This window comes from Silene latifolia, chromosome X, assembly GCF_048544455.1.
Source record: "Silene latifolia isolate original U9 population chromosome X, ASM4854445v1, whole genome shotgun sequence".
Lineage (NCBI taxonomy): Eukaryota > Viridiplantae > Streptophyta > Magnoliopsida > Caryophyllales > Caryophyllaceae > Silene > Silene latifolia.
The window spans coordinates 9,076,904-9,088,973 of NC_133537.1; the positions used below are offsets into that span (position 1 = coordinate 9,076,904).

Genomic DNA, 12,070 nt, shown 5'->3' on the forward strand with positions numbered 1-12,070 from the left:
GGTGAACGCACGCCTCAAAATGCGAATAAAAAAAGGGAAGATGAAAAACAAAAAGGAAGAACGGAAATGTAATGGAAAGTCAAGGTGAACTTAGGGGTTTTAAAATCGAATTAAAATTCTTTCTTTTATAAAAACTTAAAATTTAAATCGAGAGAAAAGATTAAAACGATTTTTAAAAACCGAAATAGAGTTAAGGATCCGGAATGAACCAGGTAAAATCTATAAGAAAGTGGTTGGTGAAAAAGTGTAATAAAGGGGAGAAAAATAAATTAATTAATTTTTTTAAATTAAATAAAAAACACTAAATATGTCAAAATATCAAATACTAAAAATCCACATGTATCATTTCCCTCCATGCGCTCTCTCCGTCACCATACTCTCCTCGCCCCCGTAACTCTCATATCGCGCTTCTATCACTCTCAACCATGTCTGCGTCTCGGTCTTCCTCGCCTCTGCAGGACTTTTTTTTCGTTCTCCAAGTCTCCAACCTCCTAACCTGCGTGGCCCACAGTGTGCCTCTTCTCACATGGCCAAACCATCTTAGTCGGTTTTCCATCATCTTGTCCTCTATTGGCGCCACTTTTACCTTTTCCCTAATCACCTCATTCCTTAACCGATCTTTCCTTGTATGTCCGCACATCCACCTCAACATGCGCATCTCCGCCACACTCATCTTTTGAATGTGACAATGCTTCACGGCCCAACACTCGGATATTCTGCTTATTTCAGTTGGTTTTGATTAAGTTGTTGATATCGGATTATAAGGGAAAATTTTCTGTATTTGAAATGGTAATGTGTGATTTGCAGACTGTTGAAGGGCAAAAGAGCAAATTGGAAGAAAGCGGGCGTTTGCTCAATCAAAGGAGGTTGGTTGTTGCTTCTCATCTTTGTTCTTCTGCAACTAAATAGCTTTATATGCTGCGGTTTTACGAGGGTATTTTCTTACCATGGCAGGGATTTGATTACCAATTATAGAAACTCTATTGAAGATCTCACTAAGTCTGATCTTTAACAGGTTGCCGAATGACAATTCGGTAAGTATTTATTTATACCTATCTGAGGCCGCTCGTGTTAATTCTGTTATCTGCTTAATTTATGTATTTAGGCCAACATCACATATCATCCATATTAAGTTTTTCAAACACATTATTACAAGAAAAGCAATCAACTTTGGGAAATGGATGCATGATCGCTACTCCGTATTATTCATTTTTTGGCAAAGGAACTGAAGTTAAGAGAATGTTATGATAAAAGGAGAGATACTATAATGAGGAACGATCATATAGCATTAATATTACAGATAGATGTGAAGATATCACTCTTAAGGTGTAGATGCCATGCTTAAAAGTCGCTCTTTATCCAATATACGACATTAAAGTTAGGCATATTGTGTACGAGTACCATTAAGTTTCCATCGGGGGTGTTTAGGTCAAAAATCATCTTATAGACAAAAAATGAGTCTCGGTACGAGGTTGAGGTGATACTAGGCTGTTTATAATCTATGATAACCTCAACTCATAATAACACATTTGCCGAGGTTAGTTCCACACAACTAAATGTGAAGGTTAGAAGACAGTTCAGACGACTTCACATGACGCCTATGTCAAATTGGATTTGATATTATTGAGAAGCATCTAGGGGTGTATATTTCGTGTGGTGATTACTCTAGATGGTGTTTTGCCCTATGTTAAACATTCGAAACATCCGAGTAAGGGGAGTATTGGGTCGAAACACCGCAAGATGGAGCACTCCGTGTGGCAGTAAAATGGCAGTCTCACACGTCTGAGTGTGCTCCAGTCTGACTAGGTCTTCCCGGAATATTTCCAAACTGTTGAATTTGGAAGTTATATTAGACTACCATAATGGTTGCATAAGCACTGTCTTATAATGCGATTGATTTTTGCCGAGAAGCACCCTTGTGGTGCATGTTGTCTGCAGTGATTGCCATTGATCCAGTGTGAAAAGGTTGATTGAATTATTAAACAACGATTACGTCATTTAAGACATTTACTTGGTAGAGGCAGTATGGGTCGAAGTAAGTTTAGTCTTTAGAGGGTTAAATTGGGAACCCATTTGGCACCAAAAGTTGTTATAGACTTATAGGTGTCTATTAGTGGATACTGATAACCTCACTCATTATAGCACATTCGTTTAGGATGTTGGTTAACTATCTTAAATGTTATAATACACGAGTTGGACGGTTTTAGAAGACATAATTGATTGGAAAATTATATGGTAGACTGATCCGGGTGCGTCATCTGTAAGTTTTATAGTCTAAAATTAACATGTTCTAGTCTCATAATGAACATGTATAAACTGAATGCGGAAGCGATAAAAGAGATCGATTACTTACCTCCAGCCATTGCTTGAAATAATTGATCCGTCTTAATGAATAACCCAATTTCTTATGCCCCAAATCTGACTTGGCTTCCAAACCCTCAGCCTCACAATTTAGATGGTGTATTTTCTTAATGAGTTAGGATTGGTGAACCTTAATCAGAATAAATATGTTCCCCTTATATAGACTCTTGCCATCAAAGAGTCAACTGAACAGTTTCCTAAATTGTGAGTGGTAAGTTATGGGAGACAATAGTGGAAACAGAATCCTAGGTAAATTCCACCATACAATGGACCAACTTAATTTCCATAAAATAACTTAATTAAATATTAATATAATACTTATTTGATTTATGGAAATATCTTACATTCTCCCACTTGGTCCATTTAACAAGAGACACAACATATGGATCATGGCGACGAATTCTCTTAGAGCAAGAATTAATGTATCACAATATATCAAGTCACTCATACCACACATATTTAACTTAATGAGTAAACTCCACGTTTACTCGAGGTTCAAACAAAGTGATATTTCTCAACATAACTTTAATGAATATGCGCATATAAATCCAAATGAGAAAATATCCAACTTAATAAAAGTTTCTTACAAAAACTTAATGAATGTACTACATGATGGAACCAAGTCCCATTCTCACTACATGATCCTTGAAAGTCTTAATTGGCATGCCTTTAGTCAAGGGATCTGCAATCATCAACTCTGTGCTAATGTGTTCAATGATCACTTTCTTTTCCTGAACACGCTCTTTTATGGCTAGATACTTTATGTCGATGTGTTTACTTTGACTTCGACTTTTATTATTCTTAGTCATAAACATAGCAGCTGAATTATCACAATACATTCTCAGCGGCCTACAAATAGAGTCAATAACTCTAAGCCCAGATATGAAACTTTTTAACCAAACACCATGTGAGGTAGCCTCAAAACAAGATACGAACTCAGCCTCCATAGTAGAAGTAGCCGTCAAGGTTTGCTTAACACTCCTCCATGACACAGCTCCATCAGCTAGCATAAACACATATCCTTCATATCAAAATTACTTGAAAGAAATTGTTTCACCTCATGTAGTAACCCTTTATCATTGGTTGCTAACAAAATATCATCCACATACAACACTAGAAAACAAACTTTACTCCCACAGACCTTAAGATATATACATTGATCCATTATATTTTCTTCGAAACCGAATGAAGAAATAACTTCATGGAATTTCTTATACCATTGGCGGGAAGCTTGTTTTAAACCGTATATGGATTTATTTAGCTTACAAACCAAATGCTCACCATTTTTAGAGAAGAATCCTTCAGGTTGTTTCATATAAACCTCTTGTAACGCCCCGTAAACAACAGAAGTACAAAATGGTATATTTTATTAATAGCAACGGAAATTATAGAGCGTTACCGCCGTATTTCCCCGTATAGAGAAATACAAGGCTTACATTATTCTTTAGTGCAACCAAATAACTAGTAATGAGTCTTATTGATAAGATTATATTATTATGATATATTATTCTTATTCTATTTTCTTGCGTCAACCTCACTCGTGCTCTTCCCTGTTTCCTGTACCTGAAAAAGATTAATAAAATAAAGGGTCAACCAACCACCGGTTGAGTATATTTCCCATAACCTCCAACTCAAATTAATATAACTCGGGTCATTATTATTGAACAGGGCCACATTACGGAGCCGAGACTCCCTTAGGCTATGCCCTCCTCCGTGTACACAGGATACCCATCTTTTTCTCTTTTTCTCTTTTTCTCTTTTTTGTCTTTTTCTTTCTTTTTATCCGGATATAACGGGGCGGAGCCAATTACCGAGCCCCCTGCCGAGCTCACTTCAGAGCTCACGTCCATGTAGACGGGATAAAATAATAATGTGGTCCGGTCCCTTTCAATAATAATATCCCCGGATGATACATTGGCCAAATGTACATCTTAGCAATGGTATTTTAACATTAATATTATCATGTGGACATTATAACGTTAATTATTAACACAAATAGTACCACAGTCATATCTCACGTAAACCACATTACGTAAAATATACAAATATAACATAACTTTATCACATAAACAATAATTCACGTACATTATAATATCAGTTGAGTAATTATAATGATAATATACTTACTCATTATATTAACTTAAGTCGAAGGGATATGAAATATACCTCATACATTTATTCCCTTACCGAACCTTAGCTACCATATTGACTATGAACTAACTAGTAATGATCTTCATTTTTGGTCTCGTGTCCAAAATGTGTGTCAAATGAGCTTATACCATTGTTTATTTATAGTTTTGCAATGTCGGTTTATTAGCCTAGCTAATTCATACGTGGTGATCTTCCTCACCATGTAAAATGTAACTATTGCCATGCTACTACATAGCTCAACACGTGGGACCTTTGCCATCATAACATATTATTAAACATTTTCCTCAAACAATTTTGCAATGTGCTTAATTTCATTAAATGATGTAAAAATTGTAAATATCTTAGATATTTTATCTTCTGCGTTATTTTCTTTGAGATAGGTCTAGTAAAAAATTCTACGGGTAAAGTTATAATTGAGTCGGACTCCAACCGAACTATTTTATTCTTATTCTAAGGTCTTACTTATACTAAGTTATTATGCCTTTTGAATTTTATTGGGTCAACATCTCCCTCCGGGTGGGATCCATATTATTTTATGTACTCTCTCAACTCCACATTGATAAAAATTCTTTCCCCTTTCAATGAATAATTTACTTAAATCTATTAACTAATATAATTTTATTCGGGGTATCACACTCTACCCCCCTTAAAATGAGTTTCGTCCTCGAAACTTGAATTGTTACCTTAGCTTATTGGAACAAATAAGGATATCGGCTTCGCATTTCTTGTTCTGTTTTCCAAGTTGCCTCTCTGTGTCATCGTGATGTGACCACAAAACCTTTACTAGTGGAATAAACTTGTTCCGAAGAGTCTTTTCCTTGCGATCTAAAATTTGAATAGGCTTCTCTTTGTAGGTTAGGTGTAGGTCATCCCTAACTTGAACTGGAGGTAAGTTAATGACGTGACTAGGGTCGGGGATATACTTTCTTAAGAGTGACACATGAAAACCGTCATGGATTTTAGAAAGTTCTATTGGAAGGGATTGTCTATATGCAACATTCCAACTCGCTCCACTATCTCAAATTGTCCTATATATCTTAGGCTCAACTTTCTCTATTTCTCGAATCTACTAAACCCCTTTGTAGGTGTGACCTCAAGGAAAACCAAATCACCTACTTGAAATCTCACTAGTCGTCTCTTAAATCCAGCATAACTCTTTTGACAACTTTGAGCAGCTCTCATTTTCTATGGCATGGTTTTCACTTTATCCATGGGTTATCGAATCAAATATGGTACAATGACCCTTAATTCATCAGTATCACTCCAACATTTTGGAGATATACAGTTTCTCCCATACAAAGCCTCAAAATGAGTCATTTCAATACTAGCATGATAACTATTATATGAAACTCGATCAAGGGCAAATGTCGTTCTCAAGACCCCTGGAATTTCAGAACACATACTCCTAACAAATATAGGTTACTTCTCCAAGTAATCTTGTTGCTTACATTCTAACAAATATGGGTTAAGTTTTTGTTCCAGAAAGAGCTTATTTTGTGGTATTCATGGGAACCATAAACATTGCCAAATATGTAAAAATAAACAACCCATTTTTGGTAAGTGTCTTTTTGTGCAAGCAAACGCTTTTCCAAAGAAATCAAAAACTTCCTTCTCAATTTAAATGAGCAAACCAGTTTTTTTTTTTTTTTTTTTTTTTTTTTTTTTTTTTGAAGTGTATAAGGTTTGTTGAAAGTTTGAAAAGCCATTTTCAAGAGTTAAAATATTTTCGAAATGTTTCTTTCAAAGACGAGTCTTCTTAAGTCACAGTGGACTACTCAGTTGTCTTTTTGTACTTAGACAATAACTCAAATTTAATGATCTCTTATAACATTGTGACTCAATCTATGACATTTTTCATCTTTGATCATCCTTGTGCAATCTTCTTTGACAATTAGAGCCCTTGAGCTATAAGATTAAAACTTAAGAGGCACCCAATTAAATAAACAATGAGATTAATTTGTCTTAGGGCATCATCAACACTTAACTAATCAAATTGGGTCACAACATCTCTGTTTGTCCAACGGTTTATGGGTGAAAAGCGGTGCTAAAGTTCAAACGAGTTCTTAGGGCATTTTGAAAACTTTTCCAAAATTTTGCTAAAAAGTTTGTGTCACGATCCGATACGATGGTTTTGGAAATTCCGTGTAATCTAACCATTTTTTTTATATATTTCTTTGCCAACTGTTCCGAGTTCCACGTGGTTTTTGATTGCTAAAAAGCGTGCCTTTTGGTTAGTCGGTCTAAATCACCCATATCTCATTCATTCTTTTTGGTGTCAAAGGCAACACTGTCACAAAGTTCACTCTTATCGACTCCTATTTCCATGATGGAATGTCCAAAGGCTGTAACTTCCTCCCGGCCTTTAATGTTCATTTTCACTTGCTGACATGCTAGACATTTTGTGACAAATTCTAACATCTCGTACCTTCCTATGATGTCATCACATATGTCAAATGTTTTTATACAACTAATTCCCTTAAAAGGTGTACTAATATAAGGCTGTACTCATTGCTCTCACAATCATAATATCCATCATCATACATAATAAGTCAAACTAATTTTTTTTTTCTATTCTCATATCTTTTAAAATCTTCAAAATATGCAATACTAGTTAACTAAATCTAATTTCTTTTGTCATCATATCCCGAATTTTCTAACTAGGGATAGGTAAACTATAAAACAGTTACCACTAAGTGCCTCTACTACCACATATGTCCTACAAATGGGGTATTGAATTCATATATTACAATCCATGAGAAACTTCGACTATTTTACCTCATCTCATGTTTACCTCGTCTCATATGAACCTCCATTTTCATTTGTCTAAATAAATATTCAATCGTATTTCCTAGTTTGTCCAAGAATAAACTCACTTCTGGTTAGAGGCGTCACTGTATAGCTTAGCTTCTATGCCTAGAAATAAGCGCACTGAATATTAAGTTCAAACCAATTTCCTCTCCCTTTTCCTAATTTATACATTATCACTCTATATAACTTAAGTTATTGACTGTATAAATAGACTGTCTACTTATTTACGGTTCCACCGACTCTTATGTTCACTGACGCAACAGTACCCACTGACGCTACAGTAGTACAGTGCCTACCGATACTTTTTTTTTTTCTAAATATTTTTTTTTCTATAAACACCACAAAATTAACCATTTTATCCACTAACTTCATTTACTTCTTATCCATCATCTCATAAAAATCTTCTCTCTAAATTATGGATAAATCATCCGGTAATTCATCCAATAAGTCACCCGATATCTCCTCCAATGAGCTTTATAATTCCGTTACAAAGTCCCTTAATGAAGTGAAGACACTCATTAGCTTGCTAATGATACTAATATGTGTATTAGTAGCGGTATTTGCAATAATTATAGTTTATCTTACGAAATAAATAACTATTGCTTGTAATCCTCTCTTTGATATTATTAATCATGTTACTAATCTAGTGATTTATATATTCTTAGAAGTTTTATTATCGCCTTAATAACTTGTTAGTAAATAAAGTACACATGTGAATCATGTTTAAAAAGATAAAAATTGGATTTTTTTTTTTTTTTTGCTTTTATTAGAAATCGAACCTCGGATTTCTTAAACGATCTGAGATTCTCGGACCACTTAGGCTCCTTTCCCAAGTTGACATCTCAACTAAAAAATATTACGATATTGTCTTATGCTAATACTGTTTCAACATCGATACTTTAAAACAGTAAATGACCATCTCATCTCAACTGGGCTCTTTCAATTTGGGCTTCATGAAATATTCAAATGTTCTCCAATTAAAACATTATAACTCTAATCCTCAATATTCCATTAATCCACAATTCCTTAGTAACCCACATTAGTAATGCCTAATACACCACTAATCCCACAAGATATCTTCAATAATGTCTACTATTCGATCTATAGATCCATGAAATAATTAATGTAATCACCTGATATCATCATCTAGTTATCATCTTAATCACAATTAGTAACCTGTAAAAAGTTTATTCACTAATCTAATACTTTTTTTTAAGCAAAACAATATAATCCAAATTTTCACTATCACCAGCATATTACCTAATTATTATCAACAACCAACAACTTCCAAATTTCAATCCCCAAAATCACAGTCATTCTCAAAATACAAATTAAAACATGAAAATATTTGTATCCTTTTCTTTTACCCCTAAGTAACTCAATGTCAATCTCATTAGCATAATCCAAACGACTTAAGTACAACTCCATTAGCCATAAATTCCTTAATAATATCATCCAAGTCTTCAATCCACAATATCTTCAAAACTCTAATAAGACTTTGTGATGCTCACTAATGACCTCCAAAGACATTAATCCAACATTCTCCATAACTGAAATAATTATTCACTTCAACATTTGCAAGCCCCTAAAACTTTATACCTTCAAACCTCCAAATATTTTTTTTTCTAACATCCTCAATATATTAGCTTGAAACCACAATATTTCGAATCCAAATTTTAAAATTCTTCCTCCTTGTGTCTACCATATAAATGATTCTAAAATTTGAACTCCATAAATGTACTTACATTGAGTCCATCCTACTCAATTCTTTTTTTTTTGTTCGCTCTCTTTTCCAATCAAATAAAAATCGCATTATTAACTTCTTTTCTACACTCCTAACTTCTGCCTCTCACTCCTCCACAAATTTAGGCACAGCCTTCTTCTTCCATAACAAATACGACAAACTCTTATTTGTTTTCCTATACAAGTCATGATTTCAAAAATTGTGACAGTCACTTAACTCAGTTTATCCTGCATATATTACATCTTCTTAGTCAAAATAAACTATATCGACATTTCCTATGTCGCTGCCGTTAAGTAAATCTAGTGCACTATACTTTGGACTATATCCATTAATGTCGGGCACTAAAATAAATTTATCATACCTCTATAATACTGTATTTTTCATGATCTGGGAGTCTAAATGACTAAAGTATAGTATCTCTATTTCACTCTGCATTTATGGAATTAGACTCTGTTTCTCACGCATCCTCTAATGTCTCTAATCTTGTGACATGCTAGTAGTTCTTTATACTTTTTTTCTTTTACTTGTGTAAGCTATGATATTAAAGGTGTGCACATATATAGAAAGATATGTCCTTAGGACCATATCAAATAGTGCACTAACGATAAAGACTAAAAGGACACATAAACAATACCATTAAGTCAAATAAGGCAATCACATAAGTTAACAAGCAAATAAACAAGATAAAATCCTATAAGCTAACCATGATTCCTAGGACATCTACCCATCTCTCGGTCATTTTATATTTTTTTTTTATTCATATAATTTATTAAATAATTTTTTTTTTTCATTCTTTAGCCTAGGCTCTGATACCACTTTTGTAACGCCCCGTAAACAACAGAAGTACAAAATGGTATATTTTATTAATAGCAGCGGAAATTACAGAGCGTTACCGCCGTATTTCCCCGTATAGAGAAATACAAGGCTTACATTATTCTTTAGTGCAACCAAATAACTAGTAATGAGTCTTATTGATAAGATTATATTATTATGATATATTATTCTTATTCTATTTTCTTGCGTCAACCTCACTCGTGCTCTTCCCTGTTTCCTGTACCTGAAAAAGATTAATAAAATAAAGGGTCAACCAACCACCGGTTGAGTATATTTCCCATAACCTCCAACTCAAATTAATATAACTCGGGTCATTATTATTGAACAGGGCCACATTACGGAGCCGAGACTCCCTTAGGCTATGCCCTCCTCCGTGTACACAGGATAACCATCTTTTTCTCTTTTTCTCTTTTTCTTTTTTTTTTTCTTTTTCTTTCTTTTTATCCGGATATAACGGGGCGGAGCCAATTACCGAGCCCCCTGCCGAGCTCACTTCAGAGCTCACGTCCATGTACACGGGATAAAATAATAATGTGGTCCGGTCCCTTTCAATAATAATATCCCCGGATGATACATTGGCCAAATGTACATCTTAGCAATGGTATTTTAACATTAATATTATCATGTGGGCATTATAACGTTAATTATTAACACAAATAGTACCACAGTCATATCTCACGTAAACCACATTACGTAAAATATACAAATATATCATAACTTTATCACATAAACAATAATTCACGTACATTATAATATCAGTTGAGTAATTATAATGATAATATACTTACTCATTATATTAACTTAAGACGAAGGGGTAGGAAATATACCTCATACATTTATTCCCTTACCGAACCTTAGCTACCATATTGACTATGAACTAACTAGTAATGATCTTCATTTTTGGTCTCGTGCCCAAAATGTGTGTCAAATGAGCTTATACCATTGCCTATTTATAGTTTTGCAATGTCGGTTTATTAGCCTAGCTAATTCATACGTTGTGACACCCTTAAATAACGCGATAAATAACACCTAAAATCTACGGAAAAACTGGTAGGATATGTTTGTAATTGGTCCAACTATATAAAAACCTGTAATTTCAAAAAAATTTCTAAACCAATCACAACATTTCCAACATTTCCAAGAGGCGGGTGCCAAAACCTGCATTGCTAACGAACTAATTTACATGCTATAGCTAACGATAAGAAAATGTAATGATACAAACCCAAAATAGAAAAGGGAGACATATGTCCCTTCAAATTATATACAAAACCAAAAGTTAAAAGGTTTACTATAAGAAAAAAAAACCAAAACTAGGTCCAAGGTTCCTTATGCTCACTAGCTCGTCTGTGACCCCAACAAAGCATCAACAACCTGTCAATCGCATTTTATACAAACACGAAAGCCACAATTCAGTGGGGAGTAACTTCGAGTCCTCCCAGCCACGAATCGTCATAATCAATGTAACATGTAATGAACATGTAAACTATATGAAAATTTAATCTAATTTCCAAGTATCCTAACATATGAATGCTAAATTGACTGATTTAAACTATCATGTGAAAAATATAACAAGTAGTAATCCAAACTCTATCAACCATAGCCGGCTTGCATCTCACCTTCTATGATTCATAGAATCATCAAACAAGAAAGGGCAATATATCAAAGACAGGCATAAGTTCTTAGTACCGTCAATAGTCACTCTGTAACTCGAGTCTATACCACGAGGTAGGGAAGGTAATCGAACCGGTATCTTGGCTCAGCGGTTAATATTAATAAAACATGGCCAAGACACAACACAACCCTAGCCTAAAATCTGCGCAGACCTAGACATGCGGATACACACCACCGCACCCAAGACTCACAATTTTTCTAAAACAAAGTGAGTACCCTAAGGAGTCCACCATAGGGTTGGCTAGTACTTAAGCTGACCACTTACTATCAAAATAAGTAACGAGGTCATGCCCCAACTTGGATATAAATCCACTAGTCAGGAACACAAAGGCTATTAAGCAGTGAACATATACTCGTCAGAGACTATAAAGACCTATCTATGATGAAGGCCGAAATACTCACCTAGGACCTAGTCCCACTAGTCCCGACTTGAATACTTTAGCCCACACCACACAAGACAAGTAAGACACTCACTTAACCATAAGAGGACAAAAAGTCCAA

General features: G+C 34.5%; 1 long non-coding RNA gene across 1 annotated transcript in view; it reads left to right on the forward strand.

Moving 5' to 3' along the window:
* LOC141622777 (uncharacterized) overlaps positions 1–12,070 on the forward strand; it is a 31,384-nt gene that overhangs the window by 390 nt on the left and 18,924 nt on the right. Inside the window, exons 3-4 of the long non-coding RNA XR_012533096.1 lie at positions 808–866; positions 955–1,034. This is a non-coding gene — a long non-coding RNA (uncharacterized LOC141622777). The remainder of the gene's footprint in view (positions 1–807; positions 867–954; positions 1,035–12,070) is intronic.